Source organism: Lissotriton helveticus, chromosome 1_1, assembly GCF_964261635.1.
Source record: "Lissotriton helveticus chromosome 1_1, aLisHel1.1, whole genome shotgun sequence".
Lineage (NCBI taxonomy): Eukaryota > Metazoa > Chordata > Amphibia > Caudata > Salamandridae > Lissotriton > Lissotriton helveticus.
The window spans coordinates 1,941,992,501-1,942,016,742 of NC_136057.1; the positions used below are offsets into that span (position 1 = coordinate 1,941,992,501).

The 24,242-nt window shown below is 47.3% G+C and overlaps 1 protein-coding gene and 1 pseudogene across 3 annotated transcripts in view; one reads left to right on the forward strand and one right to left on the reverse strand.

Moving 5' to 3' along the window:
• TDRD5 (tudor domain containing 5) overlaps window positions 1–24,242 on the reverse strand; it is a 1,858,625-nt gene that overhangs the window by 575,926 nt on the left and 1,258,457 nt on the right. The window lies entirely within an intron of this gene.
• Window positions 19,575–20,845, forward strand: LOC144775939 (aurora kinase B-A pseudogene; annotated as a pseudogene).

A 24,242-nucleotide genomic window follows, 5' to 3' on the forward strand; every position in this document is an offset into this window, starting at 1 on the left:
GTTGCCAAAAGCATCTTTCTTCAAGGCTCCAAAGGATTCAGCGACGAAACCCGACACACTTTGACACCTATGCACCCGCTTCCTGTGGGTGAGGTAACGCGAGTACTCCGGTGCTCCTGTGGGTATTTACTATCCTAGTGTCTAACTTTCAAGTAGCTTTCTCCTTGTCCATCCGGAAGTGACCTAAAAGAACTAGTTTCCAATTCTTTCATTCCTATTCTAACTCTATGGTAACTTGCGTGCGTGTAAAGACACTGCACGCGCATCTCGTGGCCCTCCTACTTCCTATCCTTTGGTAGTACAGTGTAGCCCCAGCGATTCCCTAGGCCTATCCTTTGTTCGTGACGTGGTTATTATACCACTATTTAAGTATATGGTTCGAAGTGCCCCTAGGGCATTACTGTATTTTTTGCAACTTATTGCATTATAAATAAGTATCTCGTTATGTGCTTGTGCCTCTGACCTCATAAAGAGTTCAGAGGATTGTGTTAGAAATAAATACATATATATTTTGATATACAACCTGTGTGGTGTCCTTTCACTTGGTATTAAAAGGGTTACATATGGTAAAACAGCTGGCTTCACATGCCCTCTTGAGTTTAGCCTAAGACTGCTTTGTCCATGCTACCACTAGGATAGCTGGTCGAAAGGTTGACTTAACAACCATCACCATAAGGGTTGTTTGGACTGGTGCAAGGTGCTCACTAGAATAGTGAACATCAAATACCAGGCCAACTTCTCACATTGGTGTGCAGCGGTTGGAATTTGAGCTTGCTGTTTTACCAATTGTATTCTTTGCAATATCATTTGAAAGATCATACAGGTACCTATAGGTACATATAAAACAAGACTTAGAATACTTAAGTTCTACTGAACTTAGTTGTTGTATACCAAAGGGCCTAGCACACCCTGACTACAACTCCTAGAGAGGTTTAGTAGAAAACACAAGTGTAGGTAGGTACACACACCACACCTCACTAGATCATGTCTGGCACAGGTGACCCATCTGGATCTCTACCTGTGGCGAGTGACCCTCCCAGGGCACCCTCCAAATATGAAATCCTCAGCTTTCGAGAACTGAGACACTTGTGTACCACAAGAAAGTGTAAACAGGGGTCTAACCCTACCCTTCAACACCTGATGGAACTTTTAGATGAGAGTGATATTCTCAAGGCCTCTGGCACAGAGCCTACAGGGAGGACAGGTGAGGGCATACCCTCCACAGAAGATGACCCCCCAGTCCCAGAAGAGGAGGAAGAGGAGGTTAAAGAAGATTCTGATGGAGGGGTAGACCGAAAAACTATAGTCAGAAGACTTAGCCAGGCTAACTTAAGCCAATTTGGGGCTGAGAATGGGACAGCCCCATTCAGGCCTACAAGTGGGTTTAATCAGAGGGATAGGTCTCACTCAGGTGACTCCATCCACTCACAAGCTTCAAGGGGTTCTCAGAGGGGAAATGACTCCCCCCCCCCCCCCCCCCCCAGAGGAGAGAACACCAGGCTAGGATGAGGGAAGTCCACATCAGAATAGAGAAGGAAGAACTTGCCCTAGCCAAAGCAAAACTTGCTTTAGCAAGGGAGCAAAAGTTAAGTGGATTGGATTCCACTGGTGGCAGCAATATCCCTAAGGATAAAGACAGGTCCTATGACAATAGACACCTGAGTAAGGTTGTGCCCCCCTATAGAGATGGGGATGATATCCACAAATGGATAACTGCTTTGGAGAGGGCCTGTAATGTACAGCAGATCCCCCAAGGTCAGTGGGCAGCAATCTTGTGACTCTCCTTTGCAGAAAAAGGAAGAGACAAGCTCCTCACAGTTAGTGATAGAATGAAATCTGCTTCTCCCTTGGACCCGGTCCCTTTGAAAATACTAAAGGACTGTAGAGACATCATTCTTCCTCCCATGCTGGAAATAATGAATGGAGCGATGGAACAAGGCATCTTCCCTATGGCATGGAAGAAGGCCATCGTGAAACCTTTGCTTAAAAAGCCTACTCTGGATCCAGGGATCCTGCAGAACTTTAGACCTATATCTCTTCTGCCGGTCCCTGCTAAGATGCTGGAAGCCCACCTGAACTGTCATCTCTCTCACTTCCTGGATGCCTCGGGGTTCTTGGATGGGTCCCAACATGGCTTTAGAAAGCTCCACAGCACGGAGTCTGCTCCGACTAAGGTCGCGGATAACATACGCCGGAAAGTAGATCTGGGCCAAACTACCGTGCTAGTACTGCTGGACCTCACAGCAGCGTTCGATACCCTGTCTCCCTTTACTTTAACATCTAGGCTAAGGGAGGCAGGGGTAACAGGATCGGCCCTTAGTATCCTGAACTCTTTCCTACAGCAAAGAGAGCAGCGTGTGATGCTTGGAGATCTCCTCTCCCCTGCTAAGTCTTTGCAATGTGGGGTGCCACAGGGGTCGGCATTGAGCCCGACCCTGTTTAATATCTACGTGGCCCCCCTTGCTAGACTAGTAAGATCTCAGGGGATGGAGGTAGTGTCATACGCTGACGACACGCAGATTATGGTGTCCCTGACCCACTCTGTGAGTGTCACCGCTTCCAACTTTAGGTCCTGCATGCAACTTGTTGCAGAGTGGATGATCTTCAACTCTCTAAAGTTGAACGGTGACAAAACAGAGGTCCTGGTCTTTGGCAAGGACCAGGACATGTGGTCAGGTGAATGGTGGCCGCCATCTTTAGGCATTTGCCCCACTCCCACACAATCTGCCAGGAATCTAGGCGTCATTTTCGACACTTGGCTATCCATGGAATGCCAGGTTAATAGGACTGTGGCCACCTGCTGGGGTGTCATTAGGACTCTGAAAAGAATCCTTCACTATCTTTCCCCACAGGCACGCAAGCAGGTTGTGATCGCGCTTGTTGGCTCAAGGCTCGACTATTGTAACTCACTGTATGCCGGGGCCAACAAGGGCTTTCTGCAGCGCCTACAGGTTGTACAGAATGCGGCGGCACGATTTGTTTTGGCCCTGCCCTGGCTGTCCTCAGCGACCATGGCAAGTTAGAGCCTTCACTGGCTCCCCATCACCTCAAGAGTATCTTTTAAACTCCTCTGCCTTACATACCGTGCCCTTATGGCCGGTTCGGCGGATGCTCTTGGATCCCTGCTTACTCGGTATGTTCCGAGGAGATGTCTACGCTCTTCAGAGCTTAACCAACTGGTAGTTCCGCGCTCCAGGAAGGTTAGATGGGGAAGTAAGGCCTTTTCCATCTTGGCACCCCAACTATGGAATTCACTTCCCCTCGAGATCAAATCACAACCCACAATGGATCTCTTTAGGAAAGCTCTGAAAACCTGGTGCTTTATTAATGCGTATCAGTAAGCTCCCTTCACCTGGTGTTATCAGCTAGTTTTGAGTTAGGTGCCTTGACGCCCATGGGGCTAAGTCGCGCATGTATAAATTCCACTTCATTCATTCAGTGAGGATGATGCTAACAATGACACTGTCCTGAAGAGTGCTCTAATGCATGAGTTTGGTCTAACCACTTAACAGCACAGGTTGATGTTCAGAGATACCCAGAGGACACAGACTCAGGACTGGACTGATTTTGTTGATTGTGCCACTAAGGGTCTGGAAGATCATGAGAGAGCAAATTCTTAACAATTGCCAGAACCAGTTGTTGCACCAACACCCGATTGACTCAGATCTGACCTCTCCCCAAGAATTGGGAAAGAAGGCAGACAAATTGGTCAGAACCAGGGTTAAGCAGAAACCCCAGAACCAGGGTGGTGATTAGAAAAAGGCAGACCAAAAAGGTGGGGATCAGAAACAAAAAGACCAGAAGTCTTCATCAGGCCCCAAAATTTTAATGAAGGGGGGTCCCAAACTTCTAAGAAGAAGAAAGAAGGTCCAGATGACCCAGATAGGGAGGACAGTGGCAGTGTCTCCCCGTTTCTGCTTGATGCCAGATAGCTTGATCCAGGTCAGAGAAACGGAAAGAGTTATTTTATGTCTTTGAACTCAGGAATCTGAAATTTTAAAATCACGCTATTCACTGTATTTTAATCGTACTTATTCTGCCTCTACTGCAACAATCTGGTGACACGCTGTTTGTGTATTGGGGGTGATTTAATACTCACACTCCAGAAGTCGGCGCTCGATGGTATAGCCTGCCCGCCTCGGTCCGACTCGGCAATTAGTGCCGTAGAGCGGAGGGCGGACAGGTAAGAGCCTGACTACTACCTCACTTCCGCCAGCTCAATCCGGTTAGCGGTCTAGCCTCCCACAAGGAGGGGCTACTTAGGCAGCGAGGAGCGGCGCGCTGATTGCAGATAGGGAGGACAGTGGCAGTGTCTCCCCGTTTCTGCATGATGCCAGATAGCTTGATCCAGGTCAGAGAAACGGAAAGAGTTATTTTATGTCTTTGAACTCAGGAATCTGAAATTTTAAAATCACGCTATTCACTGTATTTTAATCGTACTTATTCTGCCTCTACTGCAACAATCTGGTGACACGCTGTTTGTGTATTGGGGTGATTTAATACTCACTTACACTCCAGAAGTTGGCGCTCGATGGTATAGCCTGCCCGCCTCGGTCCGACTCGGCAATTAGTGCCGTAGAGCGGAGGGCGGACAGGTAAGAGCCTGACTACTACCTCACTTCCGCCAGCTCAATCCGGTTAGCGGTCTAGCCTCCCACAAGGAGGGGCTACTTAGGCAGCGAGGAGCTGCGCGCTGATTGCAGATAGGGAGGACAGTGGCAGTGTCTCCCCGTTTCTGCTTGATGCCAGATAGCTTGATCCAGGTCAGAGAAACGGAAAGAGTTATTTTATGTCTTTGAACTCAGGAATCTGAAATTTTAAAATCACGCTATTCACTGTATTTTAATCTTACTTATTCTGCCTCTACTGCAACAATCTGGTGACACGCTGTTTGTGTATTGGGGGTGATTTAATACTCACTTACACTCCAGAAGTCGGCGCTCGATGGTATAGCCTGCCCGCCTCGGTCCGACTCGGCAATTAGTGCCGTAGAGCGGAGGGCGGACAGGTAAGAGCCTGACTACTACCTCACTTCCGCCAGCTCAATCCGGTTAGCGGTCTAGCCTCCCACAAGGAGGGGCTACTTAGGCAGCGAGGAGCGGCGCGCTGATTGCAGATAGGGAGGACAGTGGCAGTGTCTCCCCGTTTCTGCATGATGCCAGATAGCTTGATCCAGGTCAGAGAAACGGAAAGAGTTATTTTATGTCTTTGAACTCAGGAATCTGAAATTTTAAAATCACGCTATTCACTGTATTTTAATCGTACTTATTCTGCCTCTACTGCAACAATCTGGTGACACGCTGTTTGTGTATTGGGGTGATTTAATACTCACTTACACTCCAGAAGTTGGCGCTCGATGGTATAGCCTGCCCGCCTCGGTCCGACTCGGCAATTAGTGCCGTAGAGCGGAGGGCGGACAGGTAAGAGCCTGACTACTACCTCACTTCCGCCAGCTCAATCCGGTTAGCGGTCTAGCCTCCCACAAGGAGGGGCTACTTAGGCAGCGAGGAGCTGCGCGCTGATTGCAGATAGGGAGGACAGTGGCAGTGTCTCCCCGTTTCTGCTTGATGCCAGATAGCTTGATCCAGGTCAGAGAAACGGAAAGTTATTTTATGTCTTTGAACTCAGGAATCTGAAATTTTAAAATCACGCTATTCACTGTATTTTAATCGTACTTATTCTGCCTCTACTGCAACAATCTGGTGACACGCTGTTTGTGTATTGGGGGTGATTTAATACTCACTTACACTCCAGAAGTCGGCGCTCGATGGTATAGCCTGCCCGCCTCGGTCCGACTCGGCAATTAGTGCCGTAGAGCGGAGGGCGGACAGGTAAGAGCCTGACTACTACCTCACTTCCGCCAGCTCAATCCGGTTAGCGGTCTAGCCTCCCACAAGGAGGGGCTACTTAGCCCTCTCGTCGCCCTGAGCGCGCAGCGGTCGCGCGCAGTGGAGCGCATGAGGACGCGCCTGAGACAAGCCAGAGAGAAGCCCGTCTGTGCCCGTCCGTGACAGGACGGGACCAGGGGCCATGGGCTCTGTCACTAAGAATACGGATGCCACTATGCGCCACAGTATTAGGTATTCCTCCCAAGCACTTCTAGATTTAAAGCCACTCCCTCGGGTAGGTTGTGCTATGCGTTCATCATCATGCCCTGAAGGTCCTTTCTCTTGCTTCCACTGCTGCTTCCAGGCTACTTTAGATACTGGTAGTACTATTATGGGAAATATGGCACCTATAAGATCTTGTCGTCCCATCTCTCCCTATACTCCCTCCCCCAGTCTTAACACTGAGGAGATTGTGCCTATGAACACCTTAAAAAGCTTTCTTCTTAACATTCGTTCCCTCCCAAAGCATTATCTTGCTCTCTGGGATCTTGTCAATACTGTGAACCCTGATGTCTGTTTTCTTACAGAAACATGGTTAAAGCCCCATACAGTCCCAGCCATTATGTTAGGGATCCCTGCAGGATATAGGATGCTCAAACTCGATCGTCCTGTAAAAATTGGAGGAGGTATCGCTATTGTTTATAAGGAGGATGGTGTGAGAATCTCCCTTTTAGAACAAAGGAGTTGTCCTATGATGGAAGTCATGGTTTTTAAGATGACTTCTTCCTCAAAAACTCACTGGACTGGGGCTCTAGTGTATCACCCCCCGGGGTCAAGTGCAGCCTTCTCTATTTCTCTCGTGGAATTCTTAGCCCCTTATTTAAAAGCTAAAAATGATTTTATTCTCCTTGGTGATTTCAATATCCATGCGGATTCCCCTACCCATCCCGATACTGCATTATTGTTATCTGACCTTGCAATATTAGGGCTAGAGATCCAAAATAATGATCCCACACATGTGGGTGGACACACTTTGGATCTAATTTTCACAAACTCCCCGAAAATCAAATATAGGTCTACATCTCAAGTTTGCTGGACCGACCACTATATGGTGGAATTCTTCATCTGTGGTTTTGTCCTTCCTTACCAGAGGTCTCTTCCTGCTGCTTTGCGAAGATCTTGGCGTAGGGTAACACTGGACGAACTTCAGAAGATATGGAGGGAACCTATTCTTACAGAGACAGATGATGCTGAGACCAGCTTAGCAAAATATAATGCAGCACTCCTAGAAGCCATAGACCGATTGGCGCCACTGAAGCCTTACAAACAGCTCTCAGTAACCAAACAAGAGATATGGTATACTGAAGAACTTAAAGGAGAGAAACAGAAGTGCCGTAAGCTCGAAAAAGTCTGGAGAAAATCACACAGGGATATGAACAAAAAAGAGTACACTGAAGCCCTGGCCTCCTATCATAAAAACTTAAAGATGGCCAGACGGAGCTGTCTTGCCTCACAGTTGGATGAAGCAGGTAACACCCCTAGAGAGCTCTATAAGATTCTGCAGTCCTTTATAAAACCTATGGCCTGCGAGAGTCCGGATGAGTTTACACAAACCCTATGTGATGAAACATCTCTATTTTTCGAGAATAAAATTGAGCTCATATATGAGAAGATCAAGCGGACAGAAACTGCTGGGAGGGATATTATCAGCTCCTCCCTGATATCACCCGCTTCTTCTGGTCCCCTTATACCTCTTATGTGCGCCAATAATTCACTACTTGAATTTCCTGAGATTACCTTATCTGAAGTCTCCTCCTTAGCTGGTCTAATTAAAACAGGGTCTCCTTCTGACCTTCTGCCAGCAAAGATGATGGGCTCATTGGAAAATCTGCTCACACCTGGAATTCAAACTGTGATCAATCTCTCTCTTAGAGATGGACATGTGCCTGGTGAATGGAAAAGAGCGGTGGTGAACCCTATTCGTAAAAACACAGCCCTGCCATGGTCAGACCTTTCCAACCTCCGTCCCATTTCCCTCCTTCCTCACATCAGTAAGATGACCGAGAAACATGTGAATACCTATCTATCTAAGTTTATCGAGGCAGCGGGTGGTCTGGACCATTCACAATCTGGGTTCAAACCTAACCACAGCACTGAGTCGGCCCTCCTCTCCGTAACCAACACCATCAGGATGGCACAGGATAGAGGAGGTTCCATGATCTTGGTGCTGTTGGATTTATCCGCTGCCTTCGATACGGTCTCACATGACATCCTTCTCGGTCGTCTGCAGAAGGTGGGAATAGGCGGTTTGGCTCTGGCTTGGCTGAAAAGTTTTCTCTTGGGTCGATCACAAACCGTCAAGTTGGGCTCCCATTATTCTATCTTTAGGGAGCTCCCCCAGGGCTCATGCCTAAGCCCCACATTATTTAATGTGTATGTGGCCCCCTTGGCGGATATTGTAAGAGAATATGGGTTCACCCCAGTATCGTATGCTGACGATACCCAGCTTCTGTTTCCTTTCCATACCATGACTCCGGCATTTAAACATGCTTTCGCCACTGGTATGAGAGCAGTATCCGATTGGATGACCTCAAATTGCTTACAATGCAATGTGAGCAAGACAGAGGTCGTGCTATTTGGAGAGGCCCCCCCCTCCTGTGGTCTCCTGAGTGGTGGCCCACGGATCTAGGAGCTGCTCCCTGCCCTAAGCAGATCGTGAAAAATCTGGGAGTACGGCTTGATCAAGCACTACTTCTAAAAGAACATGTGAACTTGGTGGCCGGAACCTGCTTCAGGACCATTGGGCTCCTGAGGCATGTGTTCCCTTTCCTGGATGATTGTCACAGGAAAACACTGGTTCAGACTCTGATCATCAGTAGGCTGGACTACTGCAATGGACTGCTCCTCTCTGTCAACGAGGAGCAACTTAGTCGCTTGCAGGTGATCCAGAATACTGCTGCCAGGCTAGTTCTCGATGCTTCAAAGAGATCTCCATCACGCCCTCTTCTTCATAAGCTCCACTGGCTGCCCATCCGCCAGAGAATTGAGTTTAAAATCTGTTGTATAGTACACAGATGTCTCTCTGGATCTGGCCCCAAATATTTGGCTGAATTATTTCAGCCATATGTACCGACTCGCTCTTTGCGGTCTGGCAATTTATCATTGCTGCAGATTCCACGGACTAAGAAGGCTAAGCAAGGAGGTCGTGCATTGTCTTATAAGGGCCCTACTCTCTGGAACAAACTGCCTATAACTTTAAGACAAAATACTAATCTACCTGCCTTTAAGAAATCCTTGAAGACCTATCTGTTTCCAGCTACGTAATATCTTCGGCTCTCATGATTATGGTTATTTCTGGCATCTTGGAACATCGTAAGCGCGGAGATACCTCTGGTCGATTCCAGCGCTATATAAGAAATAAAATAAATAAATAAAACCTTGGTGTAATTATTGTAAATCTGCCTCTCACTGGTTTAGTGAGTGCACCAAGAAAGGTACAGCCCCTACCACTGTAGCCCCTAAGGCATCTGCACCCCCTAGTACAGTTAACAGTGATAGTTCCCAACCCAAGGCTATAGTGGGGTTAACCATGGGTACTGAGATGGATTCTGTCCTAGTCAGGATACCAACTCAGGCTGTTCTTGTCTGTGATGTGGACATGGCTATGTCCACTACTGTGAGCCCCAGTACCCTGGGCAAGTACAGGCAAACACTTTTAATCAATGACAAAGTGGCTCGGGCCTACAGGGACACATGTGCCAGTGTCACTATGGTGACACCTAACTTTGTGGATCCTGGACAGATTGTACTGGGTGATAATTACCTGGTGACCAATGCAAGCAACGTCACTACTACACATAGTGTGGAAGTTGTTAACTTCTCCTGGGGAGGGGTAACTGGCCTCAAAAGAGTTGTGGTAAGTGCAGAACTCCCAGTTGAATGTCTGTTGGGCAATGATCATGAATCCTCAGTATGGTCGGAGGTGGAGTATAGGACTCATGCAGAGATGTTAGGCATATCAGCTCATGTCCTTGCTGTGACCAGGTCACAGGCCAAAAAGTGCCAAACTGAACAGGCCTTGGATCCTAAAACTATGGACCAAGTGCCCTCCAAGAGAAAGGGAAAACAGAAAAAAGTTGGCTGGACAGGAAGAATTCTCAAAGAAATTCTACAGCCACGTAGTCAATACGTACCACGTGACCACTGGATTATTATCCCAAACACATTTATTTTATCGTTTTTTTAAAGGTTTCTTAAAGTTCCAAAAAACAAGCACAAACAAAATGACCATCAGAACAGTGGGTTCATGTACACAGTATCTACAAAAATACAATATTACAAATATACAATATTTACAACAATCGAGTCAAACGAAACAAATAATGACACACCCAAAACAATAAAGCATATAATGTTTCAAATCAATTGTATTTATGTACAGTGCAATAATGATGCATGAAACAAAGAGGAGAACCAGTCCTTAGAATAATAAACCCAGAGGACAGGCGGGATTGAGATGGAAATAAGTGCCTGCCTGTCTATCAAAACCTGTGGTCGAATATTTCTTGAGGGTTACACTGCTAGGGTCCAGAATAATGAGATTAGTTGTATCCTAGCGGCACCCTTTATGATTGCCACAGGGTGGGAATGTCGACGCGTTTCGAACCAGGATGTTGTAGGTTCTCTTCAGGACAGGGACTGGGGACAATAGATCTGTAAAAACATACGGAGTGGGTGTCAAATATATCTCATAGTACTATGACAGTCTGCTCTGACTCCATAGAAAAAGGGGGGAGTAGTTACCTGCACAAGGCCGCAAGAGATGCCGTAGTGTGGGTAAGTCGCAAGAGGGCATTCAAGGCTGAAAAAACATATAACAAATAAAAAATGCTCAGCACGGTCAGTGACTCGTTGCGTGTGGGACAATTGGCATAGCAATGGATTAGCGTGGAGCCTTAACGAATGTGCATCATACCTGCAATTTACACACTGATGCGCTGCAAACGTGATGCCCGCGACGCGGTGCACACTCAGGGTTGATGGACCGCTCTCATTTTGCAGTGAAGGTAATAATATCTGAGGGAGTGGCCACAAGAAAAAATACGCTATTAATTAAAAATCAGGGTCAATGAGACTGCCGATTATGAACAACCGGGTGCAGCCCACCAGCCGGAGGCAAAGAGCCAGGGAGACCGTTCCTACCTGAACTCCAAACAAACAGCGAGCGATGGGGGCGCCTCGGCACGTAACCCAATTCAAGCCAGCAGGCGGTGTCCATTTCACCGGATCCCGCTACAAGGGGAATAAGAATGGTTGCATATTAATCCCAAAATCTGGTGGCCAGAGACACTCGTGGCGCTTGAGACTACTGCCAAAAAGCCCTGAACACTTACTCGTTCAAAAGGAGTCAATCGGTCATGTCCACACGGAGTTCAGTCTATGGATAGAGCGCGGCTCCTAGCAAGGATATTTAGAACTACCGGGTCAGAAGACTAGTGGGAGTGGCCGGTGAGGGCCCTATGGAATGCTGGACGATGTAGTTTCAATGGACCGCGCTCACAGAGGAACTTGAGCGCACGGACGTAACGGTCTGGAAACCTCTCGCATTTTTCATATAGGACAGAATTAACATAACACGTCACACATTAAGAAATACAGTCTACTTTCCCACAAATTACAAAGCTGCATTTGTAAACGAGAACGCATCAAGAGCATATTGACAACCCAAATTTTTAGCGTGAAACTGGCACAAATTCACAAGCAGTAAAGACAGCTCTGAAATCCCATACTGGCACAAATTCACAAACATGCTCTTGATGCTGTTTGTTTGGAGTTCAGGTAGGAACGGTCTCCCTGGCTCTTTGCCTCCGGCTGGTGGGCTGCACCCGGTTGTTCATAATCGGCAGTCTCATTGACCCTGATTTTTAATTAATAGCGTATTTTTTCTTGTGGCCACTCCCTCAGATATTATTACCTTCACTGCAAAATGAGAGCGGCCCATCAACCCTGAGTGTGCACCGCGTCGCGGGCATCACGTTTGCAGCGCATCAGTGTGTAAATTGCAGGTATGATGCACATTCGTTAAGGCTCCACGCTAATCCATTGCTATGCCAATTGTCCCACACGCAACGAGTCACTGACCGTGCTGAGCATTTTTTATTTGTTATATGTTTTTTCAGCCTTGAATGCCCTCTTGCGACTTACCCACACTACGGCATCTCTTGCGGCCTTGTGCAGGTAACTACTCCCCCCTTTTTCTATGGAGTCAGAGCAGACTGTCATAGTACTATGAGATATATTTGACACCTACTCCGTATGTTTTTACAGATCTATTGTCCCCAGTCCCTGTCCTGAAGAGAACCTACAACATCCTGGTTCGAAACGCGTCGACATTCCCACCCTGTGGCAATCATAAAGGGTGCCGCTAGGATACAACTAATCTCATTAGTCTGGACCCTAGCAGTGTAACCCTCAAGAAATATTCGACCACAGGTTTTGATAGACAGGCAGGCACTTATTTCCATTTCAATCCCGCCTGTGCTCTGGGTTTATTATTCTAAGGACTGGTTCTCCTCTTTGTTTCATGCATCATTATTGCACTGTACATAACTACAATTGATTTGAAACATTACATGCTTTATTGTTTTGGGTGTGTCATTATTTGTTTCGTTTGACTCGATTGTTGTAAATATTGTATATTTGTAATATTGTATTTTTGTAGATACTGTGTACATGAACCCACTGTTCTGATGGTCATTTTGTTTGTGCTTGTTTTTTGGAACTTTAAGAAACCTTTAAAAAAACGATAAAATAAATGTGTTTGGAATAATAATCCAGTGGTCACGTGGTACGTATTGACTACGTGGCTGTAGAATTTCTTTGAGAATTCTTCCTGTCCAGCCAACTTTTTTCTGTTTTCCCTGTTGTTGAGATCCGGGCTGGGTAGATGTAGGATCCAAAATCTTCATTGTTTCACTGTCTCCAAGAGAAAGAGCAGTAGGGTTAAGGCAGTGCCTTCCCCCTGCCTACAAGTGAGGATCAGCCTTCTCAGGAAGCTGATTCTGAGACTCCTGAAGGAACTGTCCTAGAAGAACTTGAACCTAACCAGGTTGAGTTTCTTGGGACAGGGGGACCTTCAAGGGCAGACTTGGGGCAGGCAGAGTTAGACTGTCCCTCTCTTGAAACCCTCAGACAGCAAGCTGCTTCTGAGGCTGCAGGGAATGCTACAGGTACCCATAAAGTTTACTGGGATGAAGGACTCCTTTATTCTGAGGGTGGAGACCCCAAGCCTGGTGCTTCCAGGAGGTTGGTCATACCTCAGGCCTTTAGGGGTTTCCTTCTTATCTTAGCCCATGATATTCCCTTAGCAGGACATCTAGGCCAGAACAAGACTTGGGACAGGCTTGTCCCTCACTTTCACTGGCCCCATATGCTAGAAGATACCAAGGAGTTTTGTCGCTCCTGTGTGACCTGCCAAGCCAGTGGCAAATCAGGTGGCACAACAAAGGCCCCCCTTATACCACTACCTGTGGTGGGGGTACCCTTTGAAAGAGTAGGGATTGACATTGTTGGACCAATGGATCCCCTAACAGCCTCTGGGCACAGATTTATACTGGTGGTAGTGTATCATGCTACCAGGTATCCAGAAGCTATTCCCCTAAGGACCACAACAGCACCTTTTGTGGCAATAGCCCTCCTGGGAGTTTTCTCAAGAGTGGGCTTTCCAAAGGATATTGTCTCAGACAGAGGTGCAAACTTCATGTCTGGGTACTTGACTGCAATGTGGAAGAAGTGTGGTGTTAATTACAAATCCACTACACCCTACCATCCACAGTGCAAGGGAGTTATGGGAGGGGGGATTCATTACTACGAGGGATAAGTTGTTTCGAAAAAGTATGCTGCACTGATATACATGTTTAAGGTATATATGCATAACTTGCCGATTATACTGTACCAACCTGTTACTGTGAAACGCAATATTATGATGCAGTGAATAAAAAAGATTAAAATAAAAAAAAAAAGACTTAACCCCTTTGACGCGAATGACAAGGTCAGCTCGTCATGGGCGTTACCTGCGCTGCGCGCATGACGAGCTGACCTTGTCATGTAAAGAGGGTTTTTACATATCGCAGCGCACAGCGGGAAACCCCGCTAGCGCGCAAGCGGTTAACAAGACCCTCAAGGGTATGATCAAGGGTTTACCTGAAAAGCTTAGGCGAAGATGGGACATCCTTCTACCCTGCCTTCTGTTTGCTTACAGAGAGGTCCCACAAATGGGGGTTGGCTAGAGCCCTTTTGAACTTTTGTTTGGGCATCCTGAAAGGGGACCCCTATTTCTGGTGAAGGAAGGATGGGAGTTACCTCTCAAAAAGCCTAAACAAGACATAGTGGACTATGTACTTGGTCTCCGCTCCAGGATGGCTGAGTATATGAAGAAGGCTTCTAAAAACCTTGAGGCTAGCCAAGAACTTCAAAAAGCTTGGCATGACCAAAAGGCTGTGCGGACTGAGTACCAGCCAGGACAGAAGGTGTGGGTGCTGGAGCCAGTGGCCCCAGCAGCACTCCAAGACAAATGGTCTGGACCCCACACAATTGTTGAGAAAAAGGGAGAGGTCACCTACTTGGTGGACCTTGGGACCCCTAGGAGCCCCCACAGGGTGCTCGATGTCAACAGACTCAAAGCATATGTGACAAGGCAGACATGGGCTTGCTCATGGCTACAGATGAGGGACAGGAGGAAGAGAGTGACCCTCTCCCAGACCTGTTGACTTAGAACCCTGATGATGGTTCAGTTGATGGTGTGGCCTTAGCTGGCAGTCTCACTGACCAGCAGCAACAGGACTGCAGACAAGTTCTACAGCCCTTCAGACATATGTTTTCATTGACACCTAGTCAGACTAACTGGTGCACCCATGAGGTGGACACTGGTGACAGTCTGCCTGTGAAGAGTAAGATCTACAGGCAACCTGACCATGTGAGGGACTGTATAAAGACTGAGGTACAGAAAATGATGGAGTTGGGAGTAATTGAGCCATCAGAGAACCCCTGGGCCAGCCCAGTAGTCCTTGTACCAAAACCTCACACCCAAGATCGTAAGAGAGATGAGGTTATGCGTGGACTATAGAGGTCTCAATGCTGTCACTAGGACAGATGCTCACCCCATTCCAAGAGCAGATGAGCTCATTGATAGATTGGCTTCTGCAAAGTTTCGGAGCACATTTGATTTGACAGCTGGCTATTGGCAAATCAGGTTAGCTGAGGATGCCAAGACCAAAACTGCTTTCTCAACCCCAGGAGGTCATTATCAATTTGTGGTAATGCCCTTTGTTTTGAAGAATGCACCTGCCACTTTCCAAAGGTTAGTGAACCAACTCCCCCTGGGTTGGATGACTTTTGTGCAGCTTATCTTGATGATATTGCTGTCTTCAGCTCCACCTGGGAGGATCACCTGATCCACCTGAAGAAGGTTTTAGAGGCCCTGCACAAGGCAGGCCTAACTATCAAGGCCACAAAGGGCCAGATAGGGCAGAGTAAGGTTGTGTACCTGGGCCACCTTGTAGGTGGGGGTCAGGTTCAACCACTAGAGAGTAAGATCCAGACCATCAAGGACTGGGCTCCTCCAACCACCCTGACACAGGTCAGAACTTTCTTGGGCCTGTCTGGTTACTACAGAAAGTTTGTTAAGAACTATGGGTCCATTGTGACACCACTTAATGACTTGACGTCAAAGAAGATGCCAAAAAAGGTTCAGTGGACAGTAAGCTGTCAAAAAGCATTTGATGACCTGAAGAAGGCCATGTGCTCTGCATCTATCTTGAAGAGTCCCGACTACTCCAAAGAGTTTATTGTCCAAACAGATGCTTCTGAATTGGGTGTGGGAGCTGTGCTTTCACAACTTAATGTAGATGGTCTAGACCAGCCCATTGCTTTTATTAGCAGAAAGCTGACCCCTAGAGAGAAATGTTGGTCAGCCATTGAGAGGGAGGCCTTTGCTGTGGTTTGGGCCCTGAAGAAGCGGAGACCATACTTGTTTGGCACTCACTTCAAAATTCAGACAGACCATAAGCCCCTCTTGAGGCTAAATCAGATGAAGGGTGAGAATCCCAAACTGCTCAGGTAGTCCATTTCCCTACAGGGGATAGACTTTACAGTGGAGCACAGACCAGGGACTGACCATGGCAATGCAGATGGTCTCTCCAGGTACTTCCATTTAGAACATGAAGACACAACTGGTCAAGGTTAGTCTAATGTCCCTGCGTTTGGGGGAGAGTAGGGTCTGCTTTCCTATGGTCACCACATATTTTTGCTTTTTGCTTCACTGGTTTTCGACTTAATGTGGCTGTGGGCCTGCTAATCAGACCCTCAGCCCTGCTGTTCGCTCTCTAAATTTCACACCATGTACTTTAGGTACATCACCAATTGGTATTTCGGTCATTCTTGTGAGTCCCTGTACAGTGTACCATAGGTACCCCAGGCATAGGTGCACCCAAGGCCTACCAGGGGCTGCAGCATATCTTATGCCACCCCTGGCTGGCCATCCAAACTGACACAACTGGCTGATCACTCAGCTGGGGAAAGGTTGGGTAATCACCCCTTGCTTAGGTATAGTATTCCTCTACCTACCATTATATATAGACAAATATGCACCTATAAGTCACTCCTATGGCAGGCCTCAACAATCCTGAAGGCAGAGTGCTTGGTTTTATGTGAGATGGTGCTCTAGCATGAGCTGAGCCTGTCTGCAGCTTTCGGAACCATGTCCTTATAGCTGTTCTATAATATAGCCATACCATATACTCTTAAGCGCATTATAATCCTCGCGGCTATTTCTAACTTTGGTTTGGCTTTATCAAAACATGTCGTCATACGCTTTGGAATACTACCCCCTCGCCAGTTCTGGCGACGGGGGTAGCATTCCACCCTTCTATAGGGGGAGGACATGTTGTTCCTACTAATCCTGGTTAAAGCTAACCAGAGCCTCGGCATCACAAAATGGATACTGCTGCCACAGACACAAGTCTGACCTCCTGCTGCTGGGAGTCCTTCCAGCGAGGGAGGCTTGGACAATAGGTTTCCTGTCTTGGGAGGTCCAAGCACCACCCCAGACAGGCTATAGTGTATTGGGGCAGGGAGGGCTGAATTTAATGAGACACTGCCTGGGGCACACAAGGTGTCCCATGCATAGTCCAGGTCAAAACGGTGGTGACGCACTCCAGCCCCAGCTCTGGTGCGAAACTGGACAAAGGGAAAGGGGTGTAACCACCCCCTTCCCTGGTCCCACCCACAGGAGGGACCTAGCAGGTAATCCAGCCCCTAAATGTGGTATATAGGTAGGAGCTGAGTCCCAAGACTTTAGATTTATCCTGACTGAAACTCTGAAACAAAACTCTGGGCCTTCGACGATCTACTTTGCAAGAAGACGACTGAAGAATCTCCCTTGTGGTCAAGGAGTGACCACCCTGTGCAAGCAGGCACCATCAAGCGATCAACGGTTTGCTTTGTCGACGCTCCTGCCGGAGCCCGAGCACTAAACCTGACAAGACCCGGACTTCCAGACTTCCAACAGCCCGATCCACAGTCACAGCAGAGCTGAGACCCGTGGAGGCGACGAGAGACGTGGGACCGGCCATCTTGGAAAGCCAGCGAATTGCTTTCCGTGCAACTTCTGAGGCACCCTCAAAGGTGTGCATTGGGGAATGAGAAGCCCCAGCCCCGAGCACCAACTGCACCGAAGATCAGCCCTCCACACTCCACGGGTTCTGCGTGGGGCCCTTCTGCATTTTCCTGCTCGTCGCGTCTGTCCGGTCACTTGCCCGTTGGCTAGTGGCCTCTGTGACGACGAACCCTTTGATTTGCATCGCTGGTCTGGTTGCTAAAGACTGGCCCCTGCTTTCCTGAAAAGGAGAAGCCCATCAGACCTTGCTGGTCTGACCAAGAAGCCATCTTCGATTTCTGTGTGGGTTGCCTTTGCCAAGGCTTGTTGACTCCAATCCCGAAGCCGGCACCGCCGACAGCGAGAACCTTCGTGGGACAGTCCGTATCCAGCTCCTGGTTGTCGTCGACACCTCCTGGTCCACGTGGCTGCAGAGACAAGCTTCACGACATCACCTGATTGCTTCGCGACATCGCCTGGTTCCTTCCTGGTCACTGGCTAGTGACCCAGACTCTGTCCTCTCTGCTTTCAGGTACTCTTCATCATCGATCTGCCCTTGGATCCACCCGGACACTTCCCTCCTGTTCGCCTGCAACATCTTTCTTCAAGGCTCCATAGGATTCAGCGAAGAAACCCGACACACTTTGGCACCTATGCACCCGCTTCCTGTGGGTGAGGTAACGCGAGTACTCCGGTGCTCCTGTGGGTATTTACTATCCTAGTGTCTAACTTTCAAGTAGCTTTCTCCTTGTCCATCCGGAAGTGACCTAAAATAACTAGTTTCCAATTCTTTCGTTCCCATTCTAACTCTATGGTAACTTGCGTGCGTGTAAAGACACTGCACGCGCATCCCGTGGGCCTCCTACTTCCTATCCTTTGAAAGTACAGTGTAGCCCCAGCGATTCCCTAGGCCCTAGGCCTATCCTTTTTTCGTAATGTGGTTCTTATACCACTATTTTAGTATATGGTTCGAAGTGCCCCTAGGGCATTACTGTATTTTGTGCAACTTATTGTATTATAATTAAGGATCTCATTATGTGCTTGTGCCTCTGACCTCATAAAGAGTTCAGAGGATTGTGTAAGAAATAAATACATATATATTTTGATATACAACCTGTGTGGTGTCCTTTCACTTGGTATTAAAAGGGTTACATATGGTAAGACAGCTGGCTTCACATGCCCTCTTGAGTTTAGCCTTAGACTGCTTTGTCCATGCTACCACTAGGATAGCTGGTCTATAAGGTTGACTTTACAACCATCACCATAAGGGTTGTTTGGACTGGTGCAAGGTGCTCACTAGAATAGTGAACATCATATACCAGGCCAACTTCTCACAATATGGAAATGCTCTGAAAGTATATATTGGTTCAGATGTCTGAGGTCCAATATTGGTCTGAGGGACCCGTCTTTTTTGGGAATAAGGAAGTACAGAGAGTATACCCCTGTGCCCTGGTGTTGAAAAGGGACTGGCTCTATGGCTCCCTTTTCTAGCATGGACAGCACTTCTTGTTGGAACAGCGTGATGTGTTCTTTTGAAATTGGACGGTGTTTGGGTGGTATGTTGGGTGGAGTAGAAGTGAGTTCCAGGCAGTAATCATACTGGATAATTTGTCTCACCCACCTGTCTGTAGTAATGGCATTCCAGACTGGTAGGAATTGTGTTATTCTGCCTCCGACTGGTGTTAAGTGGTCTGGAGGGAGTGTGAACAAGTCACTGTTTGTTGGTGGCGGAGGCTCTGGTGTTAATATTACCACGTCCCCTGCCTTTGTTATTATTTCCTCTATAACCTCCTCTGCTGGAGCCTTTATCAAAGGTGCCTTGTGTATTTGTTTTAAATGATGAAGAGGTTTGTGATGTGTTGCCTCTGCCTGAGCCTCGAAAGGAGGAGCGGCGAAAGGAGCCTCTAGACTGTTGGAATTGAAGTGCACCCATGGACTTTGCGGTGTCGGTATCTTTCTTCATGTTTTCTAAGATGGTATCAACTGCTGGGCCGAAAAGGAAATCCTGGTTAAACAGAGAAATTCGAAAACTGTACCGCACAAGGGAGTGGATTTTAGCTTTTAGGTCATCTGCTGGTGGTGGTAAAAAAAAAAAAGCAGAAGACACCTGAACATCGGTATGTCTTCAAAAGAGAACTTGAACCCCGCTGTCTCTGGAAACAATTCCAAGATCCTGGCATCCTGCACTCCCCTGGGACACTCGGGCCCCCAGCGCGTCCTTCGCAAGGAGCCTTTCGTCTCTATGTTCTCAACTCCCTCTGAGTCCATCCTGGCTCAGAGAGCAATGGCCAGTGCAAGCAGAGTTGTAACCACAGGAAGTCAGATTTCTGCAGTTCCAGGAAGAGTTCCAGTTGATCCCAGTTGCAACACTCTAGAGGCAGAGACTTTACCAAGCAAAAACGTCAAAATAGAGGACTTTGACATTGGTAGCCCTCTTGGAAAGGGGAAGTTTGGGAATGTTTACCTGGCACGTCTTCGAGAGAACCATTATATCCTGGCTCTAAAAGTGCTCTTCAAGTCTCAACTGGAAAAGGAGGGTGTGGAGCACCAGCTTCGGCGTGAGATAGAAATTCAGTCGCACCTCCGACACCCAAATATCCTTCAATTCTATAATTATTTCAATGACAAGAAAGAATCTACTTGATGCTGGAGTTTGCTGCTCGGGGTGAGCTGTACAAAGAGTTACAGAGGTGTGGCCGGTTTGATGAACAGAGGAGTGCCACATACATGGAGGAACTTGCAGATGCCCTAATATACTGTCACAACAAGAAAGTCATTCACAGAGACATAAAGCCAGAAAACCTGCTGATGGGTTACAAGGGCGAGTTGAAGATTGCAGATTTTGGCTGGTCGGTCCATGCACCTTCACTTAGGAGAAAAACTATGTGAGATGATTGAAGGGAAGACTCATGATGAGAAAGTGGACCTTTGGTGCATTGGAGTCCTCTGTTACGAGTTCCTTGTTGGACATCCGCCCTTTGAAAGTGCAAACCACATTGAGACCTACAAGCGTATAACAAAGGTGGATCTTAATTTCCCACCCTTCGTTTCAGAAGGTGCCAAAGATTTGATATCCAGACTGTTGCGCCACAATCCTGCCCAGAGATTGCCGCTCAAAAGTGTTCTCGAACACCCATGGGTCAAGGCAAATTCCCGCCGCGTGCTGCCTCCCCTGTACACTACCAAGCCATAAGAACGAGCCATGCCTATTGTTGGCAGGATTTGTAAATAAGCGGATGCCTTGTGTTTTTTAAACCAATATTTAATTTCCTATATTTGTTGTCAGGTGTCTGTTTTGTGTCCGTTAGTCCATTTGTAAAAAAAAAATCTCATTTATATAATTAAGGCTATTAATAAACAATTTAATAAAAGAAATCCTGGTTAATGAGTTATTTAAGTATGGTAGACTGTACTTCATTTTTAAAACCTGAGATGCGTAACCAGGCATGGCGGCGTAGCAACACACTGGTGTTGACAGACCTAGCGGCTGTATCAACTGTATCAAGGGCTCATTTTATAGATGCGTTAGTGATGAATTTTCCTTCTTGAATTAGGTCATTAGCTTTTGCCTTATAAGGTTCTGGTAGGTGTTCTCCAGGTATTTGCTGCCTGAGAGGCCACTCTCTTTCCTGAGGCTTCTAAGATTTTTGACTCCTTGTCAGGAGGGGGGGCATCACCTGTTTGAGAATTCTTCCTCTTTCTGGCATTAGAAACAACAAGAGAGTCTAGTGGTAACTGAGACTTGATATAAGAGGGGTCTGTAGGGGCTTGTTTATATTTCTTTTCAATTCTTGGATTGAGGACACGCGCTCTTGCTGGGTCTTTAAAGATGTCTGGTGCGTGCTTAAGTACTCCCTTTAGCATAGGGAGTGTGCGTATACTCTTCTCTGATGTTGGGAAGGTATTAAATAGGAAATCCTCCTCTACAGGGTCAGTGTGCATGCTTACACCATGATACTGAGCTGCTCTGTCAACTAGCTGGTTAACAGCAACCGTATCATCAGTAGGGGATGGCTTTGTGAGATATGTGGACGGATCTAGTATGGGTTGTGTATCATATGGGTCATTAGGGTCATTCTGATTGTCCCATGTGTGATCTTGGGTTCCCTGATCATCAGGGTCTATGAAGTCCTGATGAGGGTCTTCACCCATGTCGTCTCCCTCATCATAATGTGGAGGTGTAGGAGAATATGGAGCATAATGCATGTCAGGAGTGAAAGGAAGTGTAAAAGGTCTAGAAGGGGATGTCCCAAAATCCTTTTTCCTAGAGGGAACAGGAGAAGGAGCCTCAGTGTCCAGTTTTCTCTTGTTCTTATTGTAGACTGTTATATGTCCTGTATCAGGGTCTATATGCAGTCTATTTTGGTCTGGGCTCACTGGATCAGGATGAAAAAGTTCTTCTTCCACTGTCCGTGGCTTCGGCGCCGATGTTTTTGGATCGGTCGCTTGCTTGTTTTTATTTTTGTCTTGAGCTTTTTTCGGCCCGACGACTCTTGTCGGTTTGACAGCTGTTTTCGGCTCGATGGCCTTGTTGGACTCGACAACCTTCTTATGTTCGACGGTCTTTTTCGGCTCGCTGTGTTTTTTTCGGGTCGACGGCTTGCTTCGGTTCGACTGCCCTTTTCGGTTGGGCGGCCTTTTTCGGGTCGGAGGCAGTGTTCCGATCGACAACCTTTTTCGGGTTGATTCCTTTTTTCGGCTCGATAACCTTTTTGGGGTTGACGGCCTTCTGGGCCCCGTTTTAGGCTGTGGAACAGTCTTTGAGCCTACGGCCTTTTGGGGAAGAGTCTTGCTCGGTCCCAGGGTACCGGAAGGCTTGGTAATGGTTTCGGAGCCGAGCCGGAAGGCGGGGCTTCTGAAGCTGTGTTTCGGTCGCGGCTAAGGCCACTTGGCGATGCTTTGACCGGAGCCTTGTCTGGAGGTGGAGGCAGGGTAGGGGCTTTAGTACTCACGGTTTGCCCCAGTTGGAGGTCTTCATCGGAGTCCGACTGGTCTTCTACCGTGACTAGCTCTGGGTCGGAGTCCGCTGCCTCTGGAAGTTCATGTTCGTCGTCAAAAATGTTTTCCGGTTCAGGTGCCTGTCGCTGCATCTCTTGTCGAGCAGCTCTTCGGGTCCGGATAGTTTTCTTCGACCGGAACTGAGCACAAGCTGGACAATCTTCCTCGTTGTGCTCCGGAGACAGGCACTTGTTGCATACTGTATGCTTATCGCTATGTGGAAACTTGGCTCGACATTGTGGGCATCTTTTAAACGGGGTTCTTTCCATCGGCGGGAGGCCCACCTGGTGTCGAAAAGGCCCAACGGCCCGCGTCGACTACCAAAGATGGATGGAAAGAGTTGTCGAGGGATACAGAGCGGAAACAATACAGTCGAAATTATGCGGTTTTTGGACTTTAGAAATTAGGAAAACTTCGATCCCGAAGTTGAGTTGTCGAAGTGCATCCGAACCCAATGGCGGAGAAAAACAATTTGAGGATGGAGAAGATGCCCATGCGCACTGTAGTCCAGGGGAGGAGTCACCTATCTCGTGATACTTCGAAGACTCTTCCAAGACAACAAGGTGCAAACATCCGTACCCAACACTAGGCGGCGATCTATGCTAAGATATGAATTCAGCAGAACACATGCCTCGAACATAGCCCTACATTCAGTCGGAGATTGGGAGGCAGATGTCTATGTCAAGCGGTGTGAGTGACCTCTATCTTCTCGAAGTCCAATGGTGTGACGTCTAATTGCTTGATAACAAATTATGTTAACAATGCTTAATATGTTGAATGCCTCAACAACTGAGTGTCATGTTTGATGCTGACAGATTCTTCTGCTTTGGTGTCAACATCAATTCAGTGGTGAAGGCTAGCCTCAATGACGAGTCAGTTGGTATGGTGCAATGTTTAGAAATCAGAATGTTTTACGTCAATCGGAATGGTCTGAAAGATGTTAATGAAGATGCCTCCTTTTTGTCTCCCTGGATATCCCTCTGCAAGAATGCTACGGAGGAGAAGACACTGTTGCAGTGGAAGAAGCACCTCCTTCATGGCCGTCCTATATTGCTTTTTTCCCTCATCGTCTAATTCTCCTTCACCTGATGAAAAAAGGTCATTGGAAAGGCTTCAAACATGCTAAAACATCAAATGAAGCAAGAAAATGTCTAATTCCTAGAAAACACCCCACAGAATAACCGTACAAAACCCTAGACGTGTGCGGAGATCCTCTCAACAGGATTCAGAAAAAATACTGGCAAAGCTGCTGGCTCCCTAAAGGTACAGTGCTTGTTTTCAGAGTTATTATACATTCACCTATCAGGGTACTCTTTTTTCTTCCATTCGCCTACCTTGAATTTAAGGCCTCTCAACTGAGGTTAGGTATGGCATGTTCAAATGCATCTCTCAGATCTGCAGCAAAGTTCACCTTCTATTTTATGGATTTGAAGTGTTACAGGATGCCGACATGCTGGCATGAATATTCTATGGTTAGGACTATCAATTGAAGAACCGACCATGCAGAATAGGGGTTTGACCTTGCAATTATGTTTTTGCGCACACAATTCGTTCTTGGGTGTAACCAATTCACACTAATCCGTTTTGGGTTCCGGAAAAGCGGTTCAACACCTCATCAGGGGTAGCAAGTGCTATATAAATGCAAACCTTTTCCCTCTTCTATCCCTCCACTATCCTTCTCAATCCAAATAACAGACTAACATATACACCACTCAAATTACTTTCAGATTTCACTATACTAATTCACCACTAATCCTTTATGG